Consider the following 5,227-nt stretch of genomic DNA (forward strand, 5'->3'; position numbering starts at 1 on the left):
GGGGCAGAGCCGCGTCTGGGTCACGAAGCGGCCGTCTTCTTCCGCCGTCCTCTCTCCACCCGCCGCCTGATCCCGCTGAGTACCGAGATTTCAATTTATGATTTCTGCTGACGAGAACCAACAATTAAAAGTCGCACCGCCGCTCTTACCGTACCTTCCCCCGCCCCCTGGTGATCACTTTTGTCCTCTAGCCCCAGGCTGAGCGAAAATACACTCGCCGGGAGCCATCTGGTCTGATTCCGGGGACCTCGGCATATGGTCTCCATTAAGCTCGCCAATACGGTGCTGGAGAATGCGGCCTTGGAGCGGCTCCGGAACCTCCAGGATTTTTACCCTGCTTGGTTCAGACTCCAGGCAAAGGGAGGCGAAGGACCGGTTTAAATTCCCAGTTTAATACCCAAGGCTCCTGGTCTCAGGCTGTAATTACTGCGTCTCTGGACTCTTTAAGGAAATGCAGTTCTGCATGGTGATGGTTATCATTCATTCCTCCAGGACCTGAGCTTGTTAGAATGCTATTCTCATTCTAAAAAAAAAAAAAAATCAACGTAAATTTACAGAAATAGCCTGGCCGCAGAAATTCAACCCAACCGGGAGTGTTGGTATGGTTGGGTCTACCTATACCTTCTCCCGCGTCTGTCCCCCGTGGAAAAATCAAAACCACATGAATGTTAGCTTGTGGAAAATAGTTCTTCACACATGGGTTAGGGTTCCCAAGAAAAGGGGAACAGGCTGGTTTAGGGAATTACAGAGTCAGAGACCTGGAAAGTGCCTTCGAATTTATCAAAGACAAGCCTGCCGGTCTGTTGGAGACCCGACCTCATTTAAGGGGTGGGTGTCAGTAAACCTGGCAGTCAGGTCACCCGGGATTCACTTCGTCTCCCGTTCCAGCCTTTCTCCTGCACTTCCCTCTTTGGCCCCGCTCTAGGTCCTTCCTTTTGGGGGGAGTTCTACCCTTTCTTCCCTCCCCCTAAACCTAGGTTTCACTCCTTTCTTTTCCTTTGCTTTTCCTGCTCTCCTATCCCCGCCGCGGCCCCGTGATTTTCTTTGAGTTTGTAAAATGAAACCAGGTGCTGCATAAAACAAAAGCAAAGTAATAACAAGGGAAAAACGATCCAGCACCCGAGGAATGTGCTGAGTTTTATGACTCAGGCTGTCCTGGCAGTGAGCCGCCTGACACTGAGAGGTGCATGGCACGGGGCACACACCATACATGGCAGCCCTGGCCTTCTGGCCTGCCGGGCTGGGATGGTCCAGGCAGCCCGTGACTCACTACACAAAGCCAGAGGCGCTTGTTCTTTGCGGAACAAGACTTCCCAGAGGCTAGTGCCAAAGGATCGTCAACTTTTCCCAGCGAGGGCCAGAGGCGTCCGACGGAGCAGGGGCCAACCCTCAGGCAGGGAGGGGAAGAGGCCCAGGCAAAAAGCCGTCCCCGGAAAAGGAGCGGGCTCCATGGACTTGGGAAAGGGTTTTGGTGCATTTAGGAGATGAATAACCTGTAAGCTGCAAATTGACGGGAAATTAGCATGCATTGTAATAGGGGCAATGGTTTGGGAGTTCCCGGTCATGGGGTTGCTGCAGTGCTTGGAGAAGAGAGTTGCAAGGTGTACTTGTTCTTTGCAGCAATGCATCCAGCAGAGGAAGAGCTTGTGTGATGCTGGCGGGGTTTCTGGGGCGCCATTCCTAAGGCAGTCAGCAGGAGCAGCGAAGAGCTAGAGCCCTGGACTTTGCATAAACACCAAGAGAGACAGAGGCTCACATTCTGAGAATTTTTTTCAAATGAGCATAGAAACAGGGGCGAGGTGTGCTTTCTTTTTGTTGTTTTTCTTTCTTTCTTTTTCTTTTTTCTTTTTTTTTCCTTCCCGTTACAGAGATGGCTCCAAGTGGTGAGGAGCTACTAAGCTCTCCTAGCAGGGCTGGTGGGAGGGGCCTGAACTTGGGTTGGGTGCTGAGGATCTGATTGCTCCTTTCTTTACACAGGCCTGGGAGGAATAAAACGGGACTGATGGTCCTGTCACTTTTTGAATGAGAAGGAACCCGGCCTGGCACAAATGAAATCTCCATACACACGATTTTGTGGAACTGGACTTGCTTTTCCTTTTCTTTCTTAATTTTTTTCTTTGCCTTTCCATAGAATATATACCCCCAAAAGCAATGGTGATTATTCCATAGTTGCAAGAAAAGCTCTACTTCACTTTTTAAATTAAAGCTATTTACCTGGAAAAGTGAAGTCTTCTAGGAATGATGACTTCATAAATATTTATAGCTTGGCATCACCCTGGTTGTGCAGGAGAATGGGCTCATTCAGTGATATTTATGATGTGACACCCCTGTGAGTGACATCGGTCATCTGGGTCAGCCCTGCACCCTGTTTTACTGAAGTTTGTTTATAGAGTGATTATTTATAGAGTGATTATTAGCGAATATTTGCTATATTTAGGCCTACTCCTCTTCTAACTCCCTCTTAGCCCTCTTAAGTCCCCAAACCAGCAAAAAGTCAAGTTTATGATCTAGGGAAGATTTGAACCCTAGTGATAGGGGTGCAGGGGCTTGAATGTGTGCTGTAGAAGGGTGTGAGAAACTGGGAGGCAAGTGGAATGGGAGCAATGACTGTGATCCTAGCATTCGTGTCTTGAGGTGTATTGAGGCTGTTCTGCTGCCCTTGTCTTCGGATGAGTGCCCTTTGGCTGGGTGAGAGGGGCTCTGACAGGTGGTGAGCAAGGCTGAGAGATGAGCATCAGAAGATGCTTAGGAAATGCGTTCCTTCCAGGGAGCCCTCTGCCCAGGGTCTCTCAGGCCTTCAATTGCTTTGGGAAGGAACTGGTAGGGCCCCTGTGACCTCAGCTGGGCCAAGGTCTCTGGTGTAACCCGAGGCTGTCCTCTCTCAGCCACAGCTGGCCCCGGGCTAGGGCAGCAGTTGTCCTCCATCAGCTGTGGAGGAGGAAGGGCCCCCTCCTGCCTGCTGGCTTTGAGCTGCACATGCCCTGACCTTGGCATTTCAGGCTGACTCAGGCCAACTTTGGGACTCAGTATTTGTCTCCAGTGAGCTTGGTTACCTATTATTTCCCCTCAGAAGGGCCAGCTTTTGGTGTGGTGGCATGAACGGTTGCCAGCATTTTATTTTTAGAGACAGGAAAATGCCTGCTTTTTGGTAGCTGCTTGTATGCACCAGGTATGGCATAAAAAAGTTCAAGTGAGAGATTCCAAGCCTTAAATTCATGGCCTATGACATAAACAGTAGGCACCGTAAGTTTCTCTACAGCAGCCCTTTGTGGAGCCTGAGGTCTTTCATTAGAAGGCCTTCTGGGCAGAATGGTAGCCCTGCTATTATACACTGACAGCAAAAGGCCTCTAGACCACAAACTTCATAGCCTAGACATTTCATGAGCCTCCTTTGAGAGTATCGTCTGATCAGAAGTATTGATTGTACCCCCTTTCACTGCTTGTCAGCAGTCCATCATCTAGTCCGGCTTGGTAGGGAGAGTAAGGAAGGCAGCTTACTAAGTTTTGTCTGCATCACCCTCCTCGGACCTACTGACATCATCAGAAGGCAGTCAACTTCCATGGCAAGAAGTATAGCATATGGTTGGACTCAGGGATTGCATTTCCACATTGCATTATAATTGATAGTTTTCCTAATACTTTCCCTCTTAAATCATATTTTTGTTGGTCCTGACATTCTGACTACTATCTAAAAGCATTTTGTAAACAGTAATGACATATTATACAAAGGTAAAATTAAACTGTCTTCCTGCCTTTCTTTCTCCTCAACCTTTAGATAAAGAGTACTCCCAAATTATAAAAGTAAGTCACAAATACTACACTCTCCTTTCTGCTTACAGCCCGTAATTACCTGTTGGATTCATGTTTCTCATTTCTGGTATACATCCTCTGGTAGGTTTTTCATATGTTCTCATAATTTTCTCTATTCAAGAGCAGGCAATACATTTTCTTGACAGCTTATGTGAGAATTTATTTTGAACTCTGTCTTAGTGTTGGTTTGGCTTGTAAGGAACTCTAACTTTGAATTTCTTTTTCCCCAGCCCTTCTAAGCTACTGTGATGTTGTTTTCTTGGAACTGCTGAGGTTGATGAGCAGTCTCCTGTTGATATGAATCTCACCATTTGTAGGGCATCTCTCTGAATCTTATTGTACCTTGTAAGACTGTCTTTTCGCCTTGATGCTCAGGAGTTTTATTTTTATATCACTATGTGAACTTACTTTTAAGGTTTATTCCTGCCGGGACTGACAAGCTCTTTCAGTCTGAGGACTTAGGCCTTTCTTTAGATGTAGCGTAGAGAGGAAGAAACCAGGAAGGTTAAATTGAGATATGTAATGAAGTGCTGGGCTTGGAAATGGTCAGCATGCCCATCACCAGTTGAACAGATGAGGAAAACTTGGAAATGCTCTATATGCCCATTAACTGATGAATGAATAAAGAAGATGTGGTATTTATACATAATAGAGCATTATTCTACCATGAATAATGGCATTCATAGGTAAATGGAAGTATCTTGAGACCATAATATTAAATATTAGACACACAAGTTTAAATATGGCACGGTTTGTCTTACATGAGAAACAAAAAAAAAATCTATCTACCGTCTATCTATAGAGACAGTACAATAGAAAATAGATTAAATAAGAAGTAGGGAGATCTTTTTCAAATGGATGGGAGAACAAGAGACAGAAGGAAGGGGGAGGAAAGGGAGGGAAAGAGTTTGGAAAAGTAGAACAGGGGAAGAATAAAAAAAGAAAATAGAGCTTTTGCAAATGAGAAGGGGGATCAAGAGATGGAGGGAGTTGGTAGGGAAGGAAACAAAAAGAATTGAGATGTGTTATGTACATGTTCAAATTCCCCACAATAAATGTAATCATCATGTACTGCAAATGTGTACAAAAAACAAAGTGCTAAGGAAGAGAAGCAAGGAACTGTGTGCCTGAGTGTAGGGAGAAATTTTATGGGGTTACAGAGGAAGGGAGAAGAGCACAGCTTAGGGGGATTCTTGCTAGTTTGGTAAGAAGAAAATTTCTAAAGAAGGGTTTTAAGAACTTTGGAAGTACATTAAAAATGAACTTCCTTTTTTGATGTTTCATGGAATACTAAGACTTGAATTAATGTGTGTATATATATTAATTAACTTGAACATTAACATATTATATATATATATATATATATATATATACACACACACACACACAAACAAATACAGTCACTTTTGGCTAGTGT

General features: G+C 45.1%; 1 protein-coding gene across 1 annotated transcript in view; it reads left to right on the top strand.

Annotated features, from left to right (window-relative positions):
- Positions 1 to 5,227, top strand: part of CUNH4orf51 (chromosome unknown C4orf51 homolog) — a 44,865-nt gene that overhangs the window by 30,636 nt on the left and 9,002 nt on the right. The gene's annotated exons all lie outside the window — the stretch shown is intronic.

The sequence above is a fragment of the Fukomys damarensis genome, unplaced genomic scaffold (genome assembly GCF_012274545.1).
Source record: "Fukomys damarensis isolate Sample0158 unplaced genomic scaffold, DMR_v1.0_HiC HiC_scaffold_38, whole genome shotgun sequence".
Classification (NCBI taxonomy): Eukaryota; Metazoa; Chordata; class Mammalia; order Rodentia; family Bathyergidae; genus Fukomys; species Fukomys damarensis.